Source organism: Vulpes vulpes, chromosome 3 (assembly GCF_048418805.1).
Source record: "Vulpes vulpes isolate BD-2025 chromosome 3, VulVul3, whole genome shotgun sequence".
NCBI classification, from domain to species: domain Eukaryota; kingdom Metazoa; phylum Chordata; class Mammalia; order Carnivora; family Canidae; genus Vulpes; species Vulpes vulpes.
The window spans coordinates 121,773,908-121,794,717 of record NC_132782.1 but is presented as its reverse complement, the minus strand read 5'-3'; the positions used below and the strand labels follow the sequence as shown (position 1 = coordinate 121,794,717).

The window sequence follows — 20,810 nt, the reverse complement described above, 5'->3', positions numbered from 1 at the left end:
GGATAAAAATTTAATCCAGTGCTTTCTCTTACTTTAAACAAAATCAGAGAAAATTTAATTGCATATTTACCATTTGAAATATGAAAACTTTTGCTATGTGTGTCTAGAAATATATTTGAAAAATATACATATGTAAATTTATGGTTAAATCTCATTTCTTGTTTTTCATTTTTGTGTGCTTATTTTCTGAGACCATGATCCTAAATACTCAAGGTTCTATTTTCCCAGTGATCTCTGAAGTTACTTTCCTTGCTAGATACTCCTCTCATTCCCAAATTTCCTTGGTTTCTTCTAATGCTTAAGGCAAAAAAGGAGTGAAACAGGAAAAAAAAATCTGGGCTGGGGAAAAAATTACCATCACAACCATTAGCTATTAAGACATGCCATTAGAGGGGCACCTGGGTGCCTTAGTAGTTGAGCGTCTACCTTTGGCTCAGCTCATGATCCTGGGATCCTGGAATCCAGTCCTGCATCAGGCTCCCCAGGGGAAGCCTGCTTCTCCCTCTGCCTATGTCTCTGCCTCTCACTCTCTGTCTCTCATGAATAAATAAACAAAATCTTAAAAAAAAAAAAAAGACATGCCATTAGAAACTTAATGTAAAACCTATGAAGTATTAAATCAGATTGTGTAGGCTAAATCCAACCTACCTCAATATAGTGTAATCTAATGTAAAACCTAATGTAAAAAATATAATCACTTTTCTCTTAGAAAGACAAAGAAGCAACTCTTTGTTATTCTGCTGTGCTTATAGTTTCTTTTCTTTCCTTTTCTCAGTTACTGTTTCACTCCAGACTGTGTTCTCTCAGGAGGTCCAACCAATCGACAATTCTGTGGACTTAATCTACATGTTCTAGGACACTTCAAAGGTTAAGTAAATTCTATTTATAATACCATGATTACCAAATTGTAAATGCTAGCAGCCTTAGGTTTTGAGAACTTTGAGTCCTTACTTTTGAATAGAGGGCCTATCATCACTGTGAAATATCAGATGCTATCCCTTAGCAATGGTATAAAATTTGCCAAAACGGGATTTATGGGGACTTGGCTGGATCTAGAAGTATAATTGGCCTCAGTATACTATGGCACATAAAAGATATACACTTACATATTTCTGTTGAAATTAAATATACAATAAGTCAATCCAGTTGCCTTGTTTTTAAAGACAAATCTAGGGCAATGTGTTTAGAAAGGAAGTTTTATAATTTAACAAAAAGTATCTAGGCACATCATTTAGCCCTTTTGGTCTTTAGAACACCTCCTGAAGGGATTGTCTTTGCTTAGATAACTTATACTCATTTTATACTTTCTCTCCTATTAAATGATTTAGAAATGACAAAATAAAATTAAAATTGAAAATGAGTCAAACACTTGTTATAACTGAGCATCAGAGGCACAAGCTTAGGGTACAGCTGCATAACAGTGAATGTTCTTTCACAGTTAACACCTGGGGTTTTCTATTTATAGGAAGATATCACAAGTTTAAACAAAAAAGAAAATGACTCACAGATCCAGTAAAATTTGGAATGCACAACCACCAGCAATATCAGGGGATTTCACCCAATATTTGCCAACAAATCAATAACATGATTAAATCCTTCTGTACTGTGGGCAATCAAATGCTTACTAACAGGTACTACTGCCTAAATTAATATAATCCCAGAAGTGCTCTGTCTCTGTCAAACCTAATACCACTGAGGCTTAAAATTCACACATGATAAGCTGGAGGGTATTTCTTAATAATGCTTTAAATAAAATGAAATTATATGAAGATCCTGACTTAAATGCTTCTGCACTGAGTGGGCTCAGTTTAAATTGCCCTTGTGTCTAGATGGCATGTTTCCTGCTGTCCATATTTCTTTACATGCTCTACTAAAAGAAAGTAAGAAGTTTTTAAATATATGTATAATATATATTACTTAAGTATTAAGTAATATATTAAGTAATATAGTAATGCTAAATAATATAATTACTTTAATATATTTATATATATTACTTTTTTCACTAAAACTATAACTGTATCTTGCAACTGTTTGTTATAAAGATTACAGGGATATGGCTCTCACCACTCACACTTTCAGACTCAGATCAAAAGTTCCTACCTCTCTGAACCTACCCAGATTTACAAGAAAAATCAGAGGCTTTCTCTTTTGTTTCTTACTACTGTTTCATAGCATTTATCACACTATTTTGTAACCACTTCTTCTAGTCCTTGAGAGTAGCATAAGTATCTAGCACATATTACTGAGTAAATGCAAAAGCCATATCAAGTAACCAATGAAGCATATGAACAAAATCTGCCATTTAGTTAATGGTAATATGGGTTTTTCATTAAATATTATTTTACTTTGAAGATCAAGTTTGACATGAAAATAGTCAATACAAACAAGAGCCATGTGTAATCATGTTTATGTTGACACAACCAAATTTTATCAATATGCTAACACTGTATTCTGCTTACTAGGGAGATTACTAATACAGTTAACATAAAAGTTTCGAACAGCTATTACATTCCAGCCACAGTATTAGGTGCGACTTAGGGTTAGAAGAATAAGACAAAGTAGCTGACCTTAAAGAAATACCTATTGAATGAAAGAGGCTTTCTATTCTCAGAAATCTTTCAATTTATTAGAAATATATTCTATGCATATCATTTACTTATTATTTTATTGAATAATAATGATGCTGAAAAAACATAAAGTTATTGGGACACTCAAAAAACCTGTTTTTCCTCCTTAGAAGAGGAACTACAAGTGTTTGGCTAACAACTCAAATTTAAGAACATGGATTAAAAATCTTTATTTAAGAAGTGCCAATGTGGGGTGCCTGGCTGGATCAGTTGGTTAAGCATCTGCTTGGCTCAGGTCATGATCCCAGGGTCCTGGGATCAAGCCCAACATCGGGTTCCCTGCTTTGTGGGGGCCTACTTCTTCACCTCCCTATGTCCCTCCCCCAACCCAATCTCCAGCTTGTGCTCTCTCTCTCTTTCTCAAATAAATAAACAAAATCTAAAAAAAAAAAAAAAATGCCAATGTATATGACACTTGAGTGCACTGTCTGAGAGAAAAAATAGAGATAGGTTAGGGAAAGAAGGAGGAGGATGAAGAGAAAGAGGGGAAGGAAAAGGAAAATAAGAAAATAAAGTAGAGCTAAGTTAGAAACGGGGAAATAATAGGAATAGGATTAAAAGAGAATTGGAAACAGAAATAAAAGGAAAGAAAAAGGGAGTGAGAAAAACAAAAGAAAATAGCCAAGAAGGAAAGTCTGACACAGACAAAAGAAGCACATGAAGATATAAAAGGCAAGAGAAAACCATAAGCAACAGCTAAAATAACTGAAGAATTTCTTATTTCTAGGATTTCTGAGGATTGAGCAAAGGGGAAGTATACATGTGATTTAAGCAGAGAACAGTTAAGTTACATGTGTATAAAAGCTTTTTAGAATTATTTAACTCTAGGGATGCCAGGGTGGCTCAGTGATTGAGTGTCTGCCTTCCACTCAGGGAGTGATCCTGGGATCACGGGATAGAGTCCATGTCAGGCTCCCCCTGGGAAGCCTGGTTCTTCCTCTGCCTATCTCTCTGTGTCTCTCGTGAATGAATGAAATGAATGAATAAATAAATAAATAAATTTAAAAAGAGAATTATTTAACTCTTTAAGTTATGTGAATGCAAACTTGAATTACAATAAAACCTTAAATTAAGATCCTCCCTTGACCCTTAACATTTTTACATTCACCAACACTTCTGCTCCCTTTCATGGTAATATTACTTAGAATAGTTTTTTACGAGCACTTTTACCTCACTCATTCTTTTCTCAAACTACTGCAATACAATTTTAGTATCTACTACTCTATGCATTGGCTCTTGTCAAAATCAATGATGACCTGCATTTTGCCAGAACCAATGTTTTCATTGTAATTATCTTATTTGACTTCTATATGGCATTTGAAACAATTGACTACTGGCTCCATTCTTAAAATAATTCTTCCAAGTCGACAGCAACATAACATTGGACTGTTATTGTTGTTGTTAATTTTTTTTCTCCTTTTTGCTTCCCTGGTGGCCCCTTTGAAGTCTCCTGTATAACTTCTCCTCCTTTGACAGATATCTTAGTGCTAAAGAACCCTCATTTTTGGCCATTAGCCCTCTGTCTTTTCTCTTTGCAGTTTTTCTTCCAAGATGATCTTTCTACTCCCATGAGTTAAGTATCACCATATGCTAATGACACTAAAGTTTGTATTTCTATACCAGACCTCTCCTAGGTTCCAGACTATTATGTTACATTCAGCATTTCCACTCTCTGCTTAGTAGACATAAATAAACTAAACAAGGTCAAAACAGAACTAATAATTTTCATTTTTCTCAATCCATTCCTGTTCAAATTCACTCTTCTCAAATTTTCCCCATCCCAGCCAAGTATTGGCATATTGATCTACTCTTTGCTCAGACTAAAATATGAGTCATATTTTTCATACTTCATGCCTATTCCTTCTGGATAGCCTGTTACATCTCTTCTGCCAAAATATATTCCAAATCCAAACGTTTCTCAATTTTTTTTCCATTTTCTACCCCATTTCCATAATTCTCTGGTGTAGCATTGTGAAATAGCCTCCTAACTAGAATCTTTGCTTCATTCTTGCTTAAATATTTATCCTCCATATAGAAACCAGAAGTATATTTCTAAAACATAAATCAGATCATGCCATTTCATGCATAGAAGCTTCCAAAAGATTTCCATTGAAATCTAACATATTCACTTTCATTTAGTTAGTTTATGTATTTCTGTATAATTTGGCCCCTACCTGACTCTCCAAAGTCATTCTTACTTTTTATTTACAGTGTTCGTTTCATACTGGCTGTCTTAGTTCTTTTTTGGGGGGGATGCTATTACAGAATGCAATAGACCAGGTGACTTGCTTACCTAGTCTGTCTTGACAACAGAAATTTATTTCTCACACTTCTGGAGGTTGAGAAGTCCAAGATCAAGGTGCTAGCAGATTTGGTGGCTCCACTTTCTGATTCATAGAAGGCTGTCTTCTCATTATGTCCTTATATGGCAGAAAGGAAAGGAAACTCTGAGATCACTTTTGTAAGAGCCCTAATCCTATTCATGAAGGCTCTATCCACAGGATTTTATCACCTCTCAAAAGCTCCACCTTCAAAGACCATCACATTGGGGATTAGAGTTAAATGCATGGATTTTGGAGGAGGGACAAAATTATTCAATCTACAGTATTAGCTTTTTTTTTTTCCTTTTTACCCCTCCAATCACCAAATCTCTCTCCTCCCTGCCCACACCATGTTATCTATAACACTAACCATTTTCCTCCCAGAAACAAAGCATCTGATTCCTTACATATGTTTTTCAATATATTTTTATATTATATTATGTTATATTATATTATATTATTATTCTGTATATTTAAAAAAATTCTCCCATTAAGATATAGGTTGTTCCTTCCATATATTAGTATCTAAAACATTGTCTGGATGTTTTAAAAAATACTATTTAGTGAATAAGTGAATCTGTTGTTTTAATTTTCCTACATGAAGGGAGAATTCAAAGGTCCTTAAGATGGATTGAAAAGTTGTATAACTCTCCCCATGCATCTACTTTCAGCTCTCCCTAACATAGTCTGAACTCTCACAATTCCGAACCACTTGTAGGCTATCAAAGTAGCATACTGACTGGTTCATAGCTCTTTACATTTTACATGGCTGTTCCTTTTACCTATGATTATATTCCCTTCCCTCCATGAAGAATTCCAATCTGCATCCATGAAAAGCATTTCCTCCTTCTCTACCCTATCACTAAATTTAGTCTTTCTGTCTTTGCACTGTAGTAGCATGCTTTATGTATTCCTACTACCCAATATGTGTTACGTTGTTTTGTCACTTTTTGCTTCATTTGTTTGCTTCATGACTTTTTAGACTGTGAAATCTTGGAGGATGGGATTTTTATCTTGTTTACATTTGTATACCTAGTACTTATAACTGTGTGTGACATGATACGTAATTCAGATTTGAGCTTTTCTAGAGAGAATGTTTTCATTGAGTCTATGCCAACTTTGAAACACAATTCAATATGTTTTTGAGTTACTAAATGGAAATTATGATTTCTATAACACTAGTGAGCAACTTAGATTTTACTGAAGAGTAAGTGGGAAGGTAGAAGTTACATTATATAGTATGCATCAGGTTTTCTCCAAAACTCTTCAGTAGCCATCTCTTTCCAGAGTAACTTCTTGGTTAACCATTTCTTTCTTAACATTTTCCTTACTTTGTCTCCAAACCTTACTGTCTGCAACATTTTTTTGCTACTGATATCTCTCTTCTTTTTCAATAACAATGTAACTTTAACTTTGTGTCTTTACTATTATATTCTGATATACACACAATGCAACCTCAGCAATAAAAATAATTCATATCTCTTAAAATCTATTTATTTTAAATAAACCAGATTATCCTTACCACAAGAATTTTCTTTTTAAAAAATATTTCCCTCCACTTCTAATAGATTATAAAAGTACTTGTTTAAAGTATGAATGATTATATATTAATTTTGCATGTTGTCCTTATAGGGTTCTTTATCGGTCAGGTCTACTTGATCTTTTTTAAAAATATTTTATTTATTTATTCATGAGAGAGAGAGATAGAGAGAGAGGCAGAGACACAGGCAGAGGGAGAAGCCGGCTCCATGCAGGGAGCCCAACGTGGGAGTCGATTCTGGGGCCTCCAGGATCAGGCCCTGGGCCTAAGGTGGCGTTAAACCACTGAACCACCCGGGCTGCCATCTACTTGATTTTCTAGTGTTAATGGCTGCTGCTAGTTAGAAGCATCATTAGTGAATATTTGTATTTCTTGGGACATAGGATACATTATATATATAATATATATATTTAATTATATATATTTAATATATATATAGATAATATATATTAAAAAAATAACTGTGACTTAAATGAGCTAGAAATATTTTTCCCTCCAGGTAATGAAATGCAAATAGAGGCCAAAGGCTGCTTTGACAGGTATGTTCCATGAAGTTTTCTAGAAACTTGCCATTTACTATGTTGTTGTTTTGCAATAGAAAATTGCCTTTATCTTATATGGTCCTAAATGTATCATCACACTCACATTCCAGGCATTGGAATGGAGGAAAAAATGGAGTAAGAAATATATACCCCTTCTCTTACATGGTAAAATTTAGAGTTGCTCACATTAGTTTTGCAAATATCACATTGGCCAGGATGTAATCATCACTCTACACTTAACTGCAAGAGGGGCTGGTAGATATATACTTTATTCTAGTCAGCCATTGGTCTAGTTATTGTATACTTTGAAATGGTGAAAATAGCAAATGTTATGTGTATTTTGTCACAATAGAAAAATTGAAGAAAAAAAATATCTTTGCTTAAGGCCAAATCACAAAGATTTTTTCGTGGTCTTTTCTCCTAGGAATTAAACAGTTTTAGGTTTTACATTTTAGTCTGCAATATATTTTGAGTTAATATTTTCATATGATGACATATATGAGACACTTTTTTGGTTTATGGATATCTGTTTCAGCATCATTTGCTCAAATGCCTGCATTGTTTATATATATAGATTTTATTTTACCTTTTTGGCTCAATTTAACATAACAACCTTTTAAAAATCATTTTCCATTAAAATACATGTATGGCCATATTTTTCTTTATATGGTCATATTTTTTGAAACATCTGTACAAGTATGGTCATTTTTTTTTGGTGTTTCACATTAAAATTTATAAAGTATACCTACATTCTTAGAGTTGTTATCTCTAGGTTGTGAGGTTATAGATATTTTTTATTTTCTTCTTTTTGCTTATGTTAGTATATTTGCTTTTTAAAAAAGGGTATGGCTAATTGAGACATAACAAATTCTAGCAAAATATTGAAAGTATGTTTTGACTAGGGGTGACTGTGTGGCTCAGCCGGTCTGACTTGGTTTCATCTCTGGTCATGATCTCATGGGTCATGAGATTGAGCCCCACCTCAGCCTCAATACTCAGTAGGAAGTCTACTTAAAGACTGTCTCCCTCTGCCTCTCCTCATGCATTGTGTTTGTGTGCGTCTAAAATAAATAAGTAAATCTTTTTAAAAATATGTTTTAACCATATGTGTACATTTGTAGAATAAAATTAAAAATTGAGAAAAAGAAAAAATAAAAATTGTACAATGACAGAGAAGATTGGACAGTGGCTGGGGACAACTGACATTTTTTTGGTACACTTTCCTTCAAAATATATTCAACATGATACAGAAATGGGCAAAAATTATGAACAGTTTATAGAATATAAAAATGGTGCTCAGACATAAAAAGATGCTCAATTTTACTCATAATAAGAGATATTAAAATTTAAACAAATAAAGTGATATCGGTGAATATGATGGAGTAGATAGGTATTTCCAAAGGCATATCTTTCCACAGAAACACACAAAAGAAACATGAAAGCTGTCAGACTTTAATAATTATTAATTATTCTATTAATAATTAATCAATATTAATAGAATTCTAGAAAAATGGGCAAAATTCTATAGTGACTAAGCAAATACTGAATTAAGAAAGAAACAACCAAAAAATAGCTGAACTTTGTGTCATGTTTACTTCTTGGATTACCTCCCTCCTTGGCTTTACTGTGATTTTAAAGATGACAGTTCATGTTCCCAATGTGGAACCCTGCTCCCTGATTCCAGAAAGAACATGGCATATCTTATTCTCAAAGAATTGTGTTTCTCTGTCTGCCCTGAGGGTCAACTGAAGAACTGATGCAAATTGCTGATCTTTGTTTTTCCTAACTAGAACTTCCTATCATAGAAATGTGGCTACACAGATGACATTTCTCAAAAACACTGAAAATAAAATAAAATAAATAACCTGCTTCCATCTGGGGCAGAGGAAAATAGCTGGAAAGAGTTGTTGTTGTTGGTTTTTTGTTTTGTTTTGTTTTTTTGAGAATTAAGGCATTGAAAGTTTCTGTGTATATGAGGGGATTTAGAAAGACATCCATTGCCCACAGCAAGAGTCATGCTCAAAAAAGACCTTGAAAAGACCTTAAGCTTTCATCTCTGTCTGATATTTAGCCTCAGCAAAAACAAGAAGTGAAGGCTACAGCAAGTTGTAAACAGCCTAGCTAAACATTAAAGACGACCCCAGTATAGAACAGTTTGCAAAGATCAGAAGAATCTTTTTTTTTTTTTTCCTTCAGGTATTTAAGGAAAATCTGTCAAAACAATAGCTAAACTCAAGCCAAAGGATCAGAGATCTCAGAGACCACATGATAAAGAATATAATCTTTACAAAAATAATACAGACAAGGCACTAAACAAAGAGCTATAACCTACAGAATTAGCAGAAACAAATCATGAGGAGGAGAAAATTATTTCCAGAATTATTACATTATAATATCTAAAACTGTTCAGTTTTCAACCATGCAAAGAGACAAGAAAGTATGACTCAATCACAGGAAAATTTAAGAGAAATTGTTTCAGAGGGAGCAGAAACACAGAACTTACTAGATAAAGTCAACATCAAAGAGCTGAAGGAACCATGGACAAAGAACTGAAGGAAACCATGAGAAAGATGCTTTAATGGATAGAGAATATCAATACAGAGATAGAAATCCCAAAAAGGGAAAGAACGCCAGAAATTCTAGAACTAACAAGTAAAATAACTGAAATCATGAAATCACTTGGGAGTGTTTCAGTGGCATATTTGAGCATGCAGAATGGAGTCAGTAAACTTAAAGACTGAACTTATCCATCCTGAGGAGTAGAAAAAAAAAAAGAAGAAGAAAAATTAGCAGAGCTTAAGAGGTCTGTGCAACACCATCAAGTGTACCAACATACACCTACTGGGAATCCCAGAAAGAAAGAAAAGAAAGAAAAGAGGGAAGAAAGAAATTTGAAAAAATAATGGCCTAAAAGTTCCCACTTTGATAAAAACATAAACACCCATAAAGCTCAACAAATTCCAAGAGGAATAAACACAAAGAGATCCTTACTAAGACAAACAGTTGAAAGACAAAGCTTGAAACCAGCTAGAGAGAAGAAATTCATTCTTTGCAAGGAATCCTGGATAAGATTAATAAACAATCAGCAGAAACTGTGGAGGTCAGAAAGCAATGGATTAACATATTTAAAGTGCTGAAAGAAAAAAAACAGTCAACCAAGAATTATATATCTGTCAAACTATTCTTCAAAATTGAAGGAGAAATTAAGACAGTCCCAGAAAAACAAAAGCTGAGGGTATTTGTCCCTGGTAGACTTGTCTACAGGAAATACTAAATGAAGTACTTCAGGCTGAAATAAAAGGATACTGGACAATCACATAAAGCCATCCATATGAAGAATAGCTAACATTGTATAGGTAACTACAGGTAAATATGAAGCCAGTGTTACTGCATTTTTGGTGTGTAACTACTCTTCTCTTTCTCTATATGATTTAAAAGACAAACTCATAAAACATTAATGAAAAATCTATGTTAATGGACAACAGTGTTTACAGATGTAATTTCTGACAACAGTATAAAGGGAGAGGGACAGAGCTGTATAGAAGCAGAGATTTTGTATACTATTGAAGTTAAGGTGGTATTAGTACAAAAGAGATTGTTACAAGTTTAAGGGCTTAATTGTAATCCCCAGGGAAATCACTAAGAAAATGACTTAAAAAATTCAGAAAAGGAAATGGAACAGAATAAAAACTGTACACTGTAAAGAATCAAATAATTACAAATAAGGCAGTAATAAAGGACATAAGGAGCAACAAAGACACCAAAGAGCAAAATGTCAGAAATTCTTCCTTTTCACTGATTACTTTATACTTAAATTGATTAAATTTTCCAGTTAAAAGGCAGAAATTGGCAAAGTAGATTTTTAAAAATATGATCTACTTATATGTTATCTTCTAGAGATTCACTTGAAAGATTTTTAGTAGAATCTGATTTACAATAAAGAGATTTAAATGATACAATAAAACAAAAGAATCATGTAAGAAATTTGTTTAGATTCCATTCCAAGGAAGCAACCATATAAGTGCATTCTTAAAAAACTGAAAAAAAAAATTGATTGTGAAGATTTGGTTATATTAGAGGATACTATGGAGTATCAACACTTTTATTGATCATGATAACTGTAGCTTTGGGAAATCATAATAAAGCAGTTGGGGGAAATTACAAGATATTTAGGGATTGCCTTAAAATATTTTGCAAGAAAGAACATAATAAAGAGGGATAAACCAAATATGACAAAATCCTTATAATTCTCTTTTATGAGTAATGGGTATTCATAATACTATGATTTTTACTTTGTACTATGTTTTAAAATTATCATAGTAAAAATTATTTTAAATGCCCAGAATGTGATTATTTCTGACCTGTATACTGCTTTTTCCCTTATATAATCATCATTGTCTCTCACTGGGATGATTACAATAGCCTATAATATTGTCCTCCTGCATCCACTAGTGTACACTTAGTTTGCAGGCAAAGTAATCCTTTGCAACAGAAATAAAAAAATGAATCCAACCTTAGCTAATAACTCTGCCCTGACTCACCATGTCCCTCAGAGTAAAAGTCAGAAATCTTGCAGTATCTTAAGAAGCCCTTCCATGACTCCACTCCCCACAAGTCTCTGACCCCACCTTCACTGCTCCTCCCCTACTTGGCTCTAGTCATACTAGTCTTTCTCTATGGATGCTCCCACTTCAGGACCTCTGCTCTATCTGCTTCCTCTTCCTGGCATCCACAACTAACTCCTTCACCTCCTACAAGGTTTTGTTCAAATGGCACTTATTAAATAAGATCTAGTGTGACTTTACTTATCCTGTCACAACTAAAATTATAACCTACCCCCTCCGCACCTCAAAACCTCTCCACCTACTCAAACTGCTCTATTTTTCTTCATAGCACTTACCATTTTTAACATATTTACGTATTTTTTTCTAATTTATTTCAGTCTATAATTATCTGTCTCTTCTGAAATGTAAGCTCTATCAGGGAAGGGTGATTTATCTATTTCTTTGCTAGTTTTTTTTAGTGCTGAATCTCAAATATCTAAAATAGCACCTGAAGCATCTTGATAGTGAATTTATTTATTTATTTATTTATTTATTTATTTATTTATTTATTTAAGAGAGAGCACATAAGTAGGGAGAGGAACAGAGGAGTGAGGAAAGGGAGAGGGAAAAAAAAAATCTCAAATAAACTCTGCACTGAGCATGGAGCCTGATTTGGGGCTCAATCCCTTGACCCCCTGAGATCATGACCTAAGTGGAAGCCAAGTGTCAGACACTCGACCAACTGAGCCACCCAGATGCCCTGGGAACGAATGAATTTTTAAACTGGTGGTAAAATTACATTTGAAAACATTAAATATGAGAGAGTGTTTGAAAAATCCACTGTACAATAAAAATTCAATAAACATAAGCTTAGATAAAATACAGAATTAGGAGTTAGTTGTTGGGACACCTGGGTTGCTCAGTGGTTAAGCCTCTACCTTTGGCTCAGAGGTGATCCCAGGATCCTGGGATCTAGTCTCTCACTGGGCTCCCATCAGGGAGCCTGCTTCTCCTTCTGCCTATGTCTCTGCCTCTCTCTCTCTCATGAATAAATAAAATCTTAAAAAAAAGAAAAGGAGTTAATTGTTAGTTTACAAAGCCTTTATTGGTTTGTCTATCCGTCTAGACCAGTTTAATTCTCTCTTTAATAATGCTGTGGCTTGGGATCCCTGGGTGGCGCAGCGGCTTAGTGCCTGCCTTCAGCTCAGGGTGTGATCCTGGGGTCTTAGGATCGAGTCCCGCATCAGGCTCCTTGCTGCATGGAGCCTGCTTCTCCCTCTGCCTGTGTGTCTCTCTCTCTCTCTCTCTCTGTGTCTCTCAGGAATAAATACATAAAATCTTTAAAAAAATAATAATGCTATGGCTCTTTAATAATGCTATGGGTTTGGTTTAGAGTGAGAAAATGAAAAGTAGAACTACATTTATCAAAATACAGGCCACTTTTTTATATCTATTGCTGTTCAAGGGATGATAATTAACAAATAATGTAAAGTTTTGAGAGTTAATTACTCTGATATGTGCTACAGGATATTTCAGAAATCACAAATTATTATTAAAATTGATAAAAATCACCTTTTTATAACTCATCTTTTCCAAAAGAAAAACTAGGAGGATAAAAGTTTATTTAAAAGCTGTGTTCAGTCCTCATATCTTCTCAGTGTGATACTACACCTCTTGCTTGTTAAGAACCCACCTGCAGTCAGTAATAAATGAAAGAAAAAAGAGTTACCTTTGAAATTGGAAATAAAACTCAAAGGGTGGAAAAGGAGAAATGTACTGTGCATATCCATTTGCATAACAAATTAAAAATATTACATAAGTAAGAAACTGGCAGGAAATTTTCCTTCAATTCTTTGATGAGTTGTGATATTGTTGAGTAGAGTGAGAAAGAGGACCAAATGATGTTTATTTGTTTTGATTACCAAATAATTGAATAAATAATAAAGGAATGAAATGGAAAATGCAGGAAAATGTATACACTTTATACCTTGATTTCAGTGAGGCTTTGACTCTCTGCCACAATATCTTTATGAACAAAATAGAGAAACATGGGTGAAGTACAAACACACAATTGAGTACTTTTTAACTGGTTGGACAAATATTCCTAATGATTGTTGATCAATGGATTAATGACAGCTTTAATTATACAAACAAGACCATTTGGCTTATGATGTATTAACTTAGAAGAATAATAATGCCTGGCATTGTATAGCATTTGATAGTTCACAGAGAACTTTCAGGTAAAATACTTCATTTGATCCTCATCATAGCCTTATGCTGAAGGCTGGGACAATGTAATTATCTTTATTTAACTAGAGATGGAAAATGATTTTCAAAAGGGGAAATGATTTGCTTAAGAACATACAGAAGTGCTTATGCTTATTAATATTTCAGATGATACAAACCTAAAAGGAACAGTATGTTGGATAAAATAATGCAGATTTAAAAAATATCCCTACAGTAGATGCACAGGACAAATCTAACAAGAGAAAATTGAATTAAAATAATATAAATGTATGTAATAAACTGGACTATTCTCTTTTGAGCATTTATCTCAGTTTATAGTTATAAATTTATTGCTGTAATTATTTGATTGTCTGATTCTTCCTAGAGACTATATGGCCATTGTGATCAAGCTATGTTCAGCAATCCATCTCCTGCATCTGGAATAGTGTTTGGCACTAGTAGTTATGTGTCAAAAAAATAAACGAATTCAGCACAAAGTTTATAAAAAAAAATCAAATATAAATTTCAGAACTCAAAAGACCTATCTTGAGACCTATATTAGAAAATAAAATAGGGTGTTAGTTGACAGAATAAAGAAAACATTAAAGAAAAAGTCTATTGTAATCTTAGCCTATGTTACTGTAATTTTAAGTTCTCTCATATAATCAGGGTAATGGCCAACCAGATTTTGTGCAGAAAAACATATTGGAAATTACTGAGAAAAACTCTAGACATACCTGAGTGTGTCTTAAGCTAAAAAATTTTTTAAACATTTGCTAGAAGGTGATATGTAAGAAACAGATTTATAATGGATAGTTCCAAGGTAAAACTAGGGTCTAGGGAAACAAATTTATTTTCTATGAAAGTAAAAAATTTATAAGATATAAAAAATAGAACAGCTCAACACTGTAGGAAACAGTGTGAAATAAGGGAATCTGTATCACTGGAAGTATTTAAGCATATCTGAATAAACTTGCCAAAGTCATGACAGAGCACATTTGTTTTCTTGAATAAAAATATATTAGATTCCATTTATTATAACATATCCCTAATTAAATTAAATTGGCTATAATGTTCTTGAATATAAAATTAATACCTTGCACTGGAGCAAACATGCAGTATATATACATATATTTTTGACATTTCACCTGATTTTTAGCACCAGACATTATATTTAAACTCTTGTCTTTATGACAAATAAGATATGACTTAGTTTTTGTTATTATTGTAAACTTAAAAAAATATTTGTTTTTTAAACAAAAAAAAAGAATTATATATCTATTTATTAAGCTAAATTTTAAAAAAGTTCAGAATGTATATACATAAGGTATTTTGTAAGGCTAATAATACTGGAAGAAATAAGTTTCAGATTAAAACAAAGAAATCCTTCTGATTCTTCCAGAGAATACTCTTTCCTATGTTTAGAAATTTATAAAAGGAATTTTGTGACTTTAAAAGTTATGAGTAATGTCTGTTAGATTTTAGCATTTGGATGCCTGAAGTGGAACATTGACTTAATGCCAATAATGCTAGCTTTTGCTTTGGTGTTCAGAATCACACTTTGCAAGCTCATCCATTGAGAAATTCTAAAGTAGAGCTAAAAGGCTGTTCCCTGCTGTGCTGAGTGCACTAATTTCCATTACCTTCTAGTGCCTTCCTGTTCTTAATGACCTATACATACAACCACCTGTAGAAGAGCAGCACTTTGTTTATATATCAATAAAATAGGCCATATATACATACTTTTCCATTTTTCTCTACAACAAATGTGTTTTACTCCTGATGTTTAATGCATTGTGAACATGTGCTGTTCTATAAATTTAAAGCAAGGTTAAAAAGAAAATTAAACAAGATTCATCTGGCAGCACTGCAAGTTAGTATCACACACCTGGCACACAGTTTACAAAGGAAAGTGATTCTATAAGAAAGAACTGCTTGATAAGCAACAGAACTAAAAAAAGATGAGCAGGTGATAGTGTATTGAAAATTAGATGAAAGCCTTCAATGTGATATTGCAGGAAGAAATGGAGAAGTAATGAGATGAGACAGAGCAAAGGGAAAACAAGACAGAATAAGGAGAGGTCTATCACAGTGCCAAATAGCTTCCCAAGAAGTAGTGGAAACTGTCCCTTGTAAACTCCCAGAGTAGAGTAGGAAATCAGACTGAAAATATAAAGTGACGAAACTTTACTTTAGTGACCAGAGAACAAAATGATAAAAGAAAGAAACACAAATCAAAAAGTTAGATGACTTTGAATATGATAGTTTTGTTAATGTTTCCTTTCGTTAATAAAAATAATAATTGTAATAATTTTGATTAACGAAAAAAAATTTTTAAAGATTTTATTTATTTATTCATAGAGAGAGAGGCAGAGACACAGGCAGAGGGAGAAGCAGGCATCACACAGAGAGTCTGACGTGGGACTCGATCCAGGGTCTCCAGGATCACGCCCTGGGCCACAGGCAGTGCTAAACCACTGCACCACCGGGGCTGCCCTGATTAATGAAAATTTTAAATAAATTTTTGAAAACCTTAGCCAATCAAAAATAATATGGTTCAATCTTTGTAGATATGTTGGAAAACTTAGACTTACGGTTGAGTCTCTGATGAGACTGCTGCTTATCATGATACCTAGATTGTAACTCACTAAGGGCCTGAGCAGATGACCTAATTGAGTTGTGCCCAGACTCCTGTCCCTGATAACTGTAAGATAACAAATGTGTGTTATTTTAAGCTCTTAAATCTGTGGTAATTTGTTATACAGCAGTGGAAATCTAGTACAAGCATTCATGCTTACAACAAGGAAACGCTACTTAAAAGATCTTAGATATTTATTGAATATATGTTATTGAATTGAAATGAATGATGTCAGAAAACTCTCTGCTCTCATATCTGCTCACCTATAATTAATTTTAAAATCTAAGCCCTTTCCCAGAGTACATCTTTCATTTCCATCTCTGTTAAATTGAGGCTGAAGCCTCTCCTCTCTACTTATTAAAATTTTGCTCTATCTTTTGGGAAAAAAATCAGTAAAATGACTGTTTCCATTTTTAGGTTAAAAATGTATAGAAGTTGTTTATAAGAGTTAATAAACAAGAAGTAATTTAGAAGAATATCAAGGTTTTTTTGTTGTTGTTCTAAGTATTACTTAAATGTGTTTTAAAAATTCTCTGTCAATAAAGGCCATATATGAAATACCCACAGCTAATATTATACTCAATAGTGAAAAATTGGAAGTTTTTCCTCTAAGAACAGGAACAAGGCAAGGATGACCACTCTTGTAATACCAGAAGTCCTAACCAGATCAATTAGGCAAGAAAAAGAAATAAGAGGCATCACAGGTGGAAAAGAAGAGTTAAATGATCTCTGTTTGCAAATGACATGATCTTATGCATAGAAAACCTAAATACTGCAAAAAAAAAAAATTGTAAGAACTAGTAAACTAATTTAGTAAAGTTTCAGGATACCAAATCAACACACAAAAATCAGTTGTATTTCTATATACTAAAAATCAACCATCTGAAAAGGAAATTAGGAAAACAATCTCATATATAATAGCACCAAAAAGAATAAAATACCTAGGAATAAAGTTAACTAAAGAAGTGGAAAGACTTGTACAGTCAAAACTACAAAACACTGATGAAAAAAATCAAAGAATACGAAAACAAATATAAAGAAAACCTGTATTCATGAATTATAAGGCTTATTATTATTTTTTTAAGATTTTATTTATTTATTCATGGAAGACACACAGAGAGAGAGGCAGAGACACAGGCAGAGGGAGAAGCAGCCTCCATGCAGGGAGCCCCATGTGGGACTCGATCCTGGGTCTCCAGGACCACACCCTGGGCTGAAGGTGGTGCTAAACCACTGAGCCACCTGGGCTGCCCAAGACTTCTTATTAAACATGTCCCATACTACCCAAAATGATTCAGATTTAATGTAATCTCTATCAAAATCTCAATGGCATTTTTATAGAAATAGAAAGAATAATTCTAAAATTCATATGGAACCACAAAAGACAAAAAATTTTGAGGAAGAACAAAATTGGAGGCATCACACTTATTGGTTTCAAACTATATATATAAAAAAAGCTACAATAAATTACATGGCATTGGCATAGAGACAAATTATATAAACCAGTGGAACAGGATAGAGAGACCAGAAATCAGCCCATGAGTATATGATCAACTGGTCTTTGACAAGAGTGCCAAAATACACAGTGGATAAAGAGTAGTATTTTAAACAAATGATACTAGGAAAATTGGATATTCACATGCAAAAGAACAAAATTTGACCCTTGTCTTACACTATACACAAAAATTAACTCAAAATCGGTTAAAGACTTACATTTAAGATTTGAAACTGTAAAGTTCCTAGAAGAAAACACAGGCAAAACTTCATGAGATTGGTCTTGGCAATAATTTCATAAATATGACATGAAAGTGCAAAGAACAAAGGCTGAATAGAAAAGTGAGACTATATCAAACTAAAACACTACTGCCCATCCTCACTGAGCTGGCAGTAAACTGAATGAGAGGCACTCCATTGATTCTAGGTTTCTAAATTGTTTTAGACAAGGGCATAGTAATATTATACAGCAAGTTGATGAGAGCTGCTATTAGTCCCATGTAGGTACCTCCCATGCCGAATTAGATCAGTCTATCATTATTTCTCCAGCTGGATTGAAAGGAATATTTTTTCTGGAGGGAGGGAATTTACAGAAATCTCATCACCTTTTTCACTGAAAACATAGAAACCAACCAACTAACCAACTAAAAACAAAAAACAAAAACGAAAGCAAATCCATTCCTACACAGCAAAGGAAACAAAGCTGAAAGGCAACATACAGAATGAAATAAAATATCCTGAATCCATGTCTCTAATAAGAGATTAATTTCCAAAATATATAAGGAACTCCTACAATTCAATAGCAAAAAATATAAATAACCCAATTAAAGAAAGATTTATGACTTGAGTTGAGAATTGCCCAGAGAATATATCCAAATGGTCAACAGGTATATAAAAACATAAAATGTCACTAATTATCCAAGAATTCAAATTAAAACAATGATGATTTCACAACCAAAAGACCCACTGATGGATGAATAAAGAAAATGAGATATATACATGCAACGATATATTATTCAGCCTTAAAATGAAGGAAATCCTACAATATCCAACAACATGGATAAATCTTGAGGACATTTTGCTAAGTAAAATAAACCAGTTCAAGAAAGGCAAATACTGCCTGATACCAAAGTGTCTAATATAGGTAAACTTATAGAGAATCAGAAAGTAGAATGGTGCTTGCCAGAGCCTGGGAGGATAAGAAATTGGGAGAGTCACTGATCAACAGACTAAAGTCTTAATTATTCAAGACAAATCAGTTCTAGATATTTGCTGTACAACATTGTCCTTATAATTAATGATACTGTATTGTCACTTGAAAACTTAGGATGGTAAGTCTCTTTCTAAATGTCATTATGATGATAAAACAAAACTTAAAACGATGTTCAATAATAAAATAATTTTAACAAATAGGAAAAACTGCTGTTAATTTGTATTCCTATAAAATAAATCAATAATGAAAATTAAATGTTTACTTGTTCTGTTTTTGTCCACAATAAAGAAGAATTATTTTATTCATTAAATTGTGTGTGCAAAAACAATAAGCTGTAATTTTGGTCTAGGTGGCTATAACTTCAACTGCTATTCCTGGCAAATTCATTCACTCTATGACTTTGAAATATAAGCAAATGCTGCATAATGTTCTTTGCATTATAGCAATATTAATAATAACAAGATAAGGACAGTCATTATGAGTATCTACTTTGTTCTAGTCCCTACAAGAGTTTCATGTTTTATCTAATTCCGACATCTAGTCAATGAGATAAATAAGGTTAGCCCTATTTTCCATCTGAGGAAATGGAAGCTTATAAAGTTTATATAACTTATCTAAGAACATACATTTACTAAGTGTGGACCCAGGAATTTGAACAAGGTTCTTTAGATATGACCCAATATGGAGTGATTCTGGTAATTATAGGAATTATCAAAACAACTGTTATTGCGCTTATAGAAAAATACCTTTTTAGAAGTATTGTATAAGGATAAAAGGAAAATAAAGTGTTAAACATGTATAAAGATACTTTTAGAAAGAAAACCCAGAATATTCATGAAAAAAGTGAGAGCAAAATAGGAGTTAGACAGATATGTTTTAATCCCAGTTTCATTCACAATCCAGTTTATAGAAAAGCTGTCTCCTCTGAACGTTTTCTCTATTAAATAGTTCACTCAGTCCTCATTCCACGGTTATATGGCCTGTTGCCTTTCTTCTGAAATTTCAATAATTGAAATCATCTGTGAATTCCTAATTGCCAAATCTAATGAAAATCTGCCCCTGTTAAAGCCATGCTCTATTAAACATTTGAAACTGTTGACTACCTCTAAATGAAATTCTCTCCCACTTTGGCTTTTATCACTAATTACTCCAGAATTTCCCTCTATTTCTGTGGCTGGTCTTTGTTCTACATTTAAATGTTGGTGTAATGTAAGGTTCTAGCCTCTGACTTTTTTTTTTTTTTCCTTTACTGATTCTTCATGGAAGGTGATATCCAACCCACACCTTCAGCTGCTACTTGATCACTGAAGATAGCCAGTCACATTCTGTGCTATAGAGTCCTATAACCAAGAGAGACAGAGGCAGAGGCAGAGGCAGAGGCAGAGAGAGAAGCAGGCTCCATGCAAGGAGCCCGATGTGGGACTCGATTCCGGGACTCCAGGATCACCACCTGGGGCGAAGGCAGGCGCTAAACCGTTGAACCATCCAGGGATCCGCCTTCATAAACATTTCTTAAGGGAACTCATGATCTCCTCCTCACCCCACAGCCCTATGCTTCTGCATCTCTTTACTTCATTTTATATTTAGTATTTAGTAAGGGGCTCAAAACTGTAAGCTAAATAAATGGAATTGCATACTTTAAAATGTTTGTTTAATCTGGAAAGT

General features: G+C 33.4%; 1 long non-coding RNA gene across 1 annotated transcript; it reads left to right on the top strand.

Annotated features, from left to right (window-relative positions):
* Positions 1 to 779: 779 nt before the first annotated feature.
* On the top strand, positions 780 to 20,740 carry LOC140598358 (uncharacterized). Its single transcript, XR_012000738.1, has 3 exons — positions 780 to 867; positions 6,988 to 7,027; positions 20,412 to 20,740. It is a non-coding gene; the product is annotated as an uncharacterized lncRNA (long non-coding RNA).
* Positions 20,741 to 20,810: the final 70 nt, after the last annotated feature.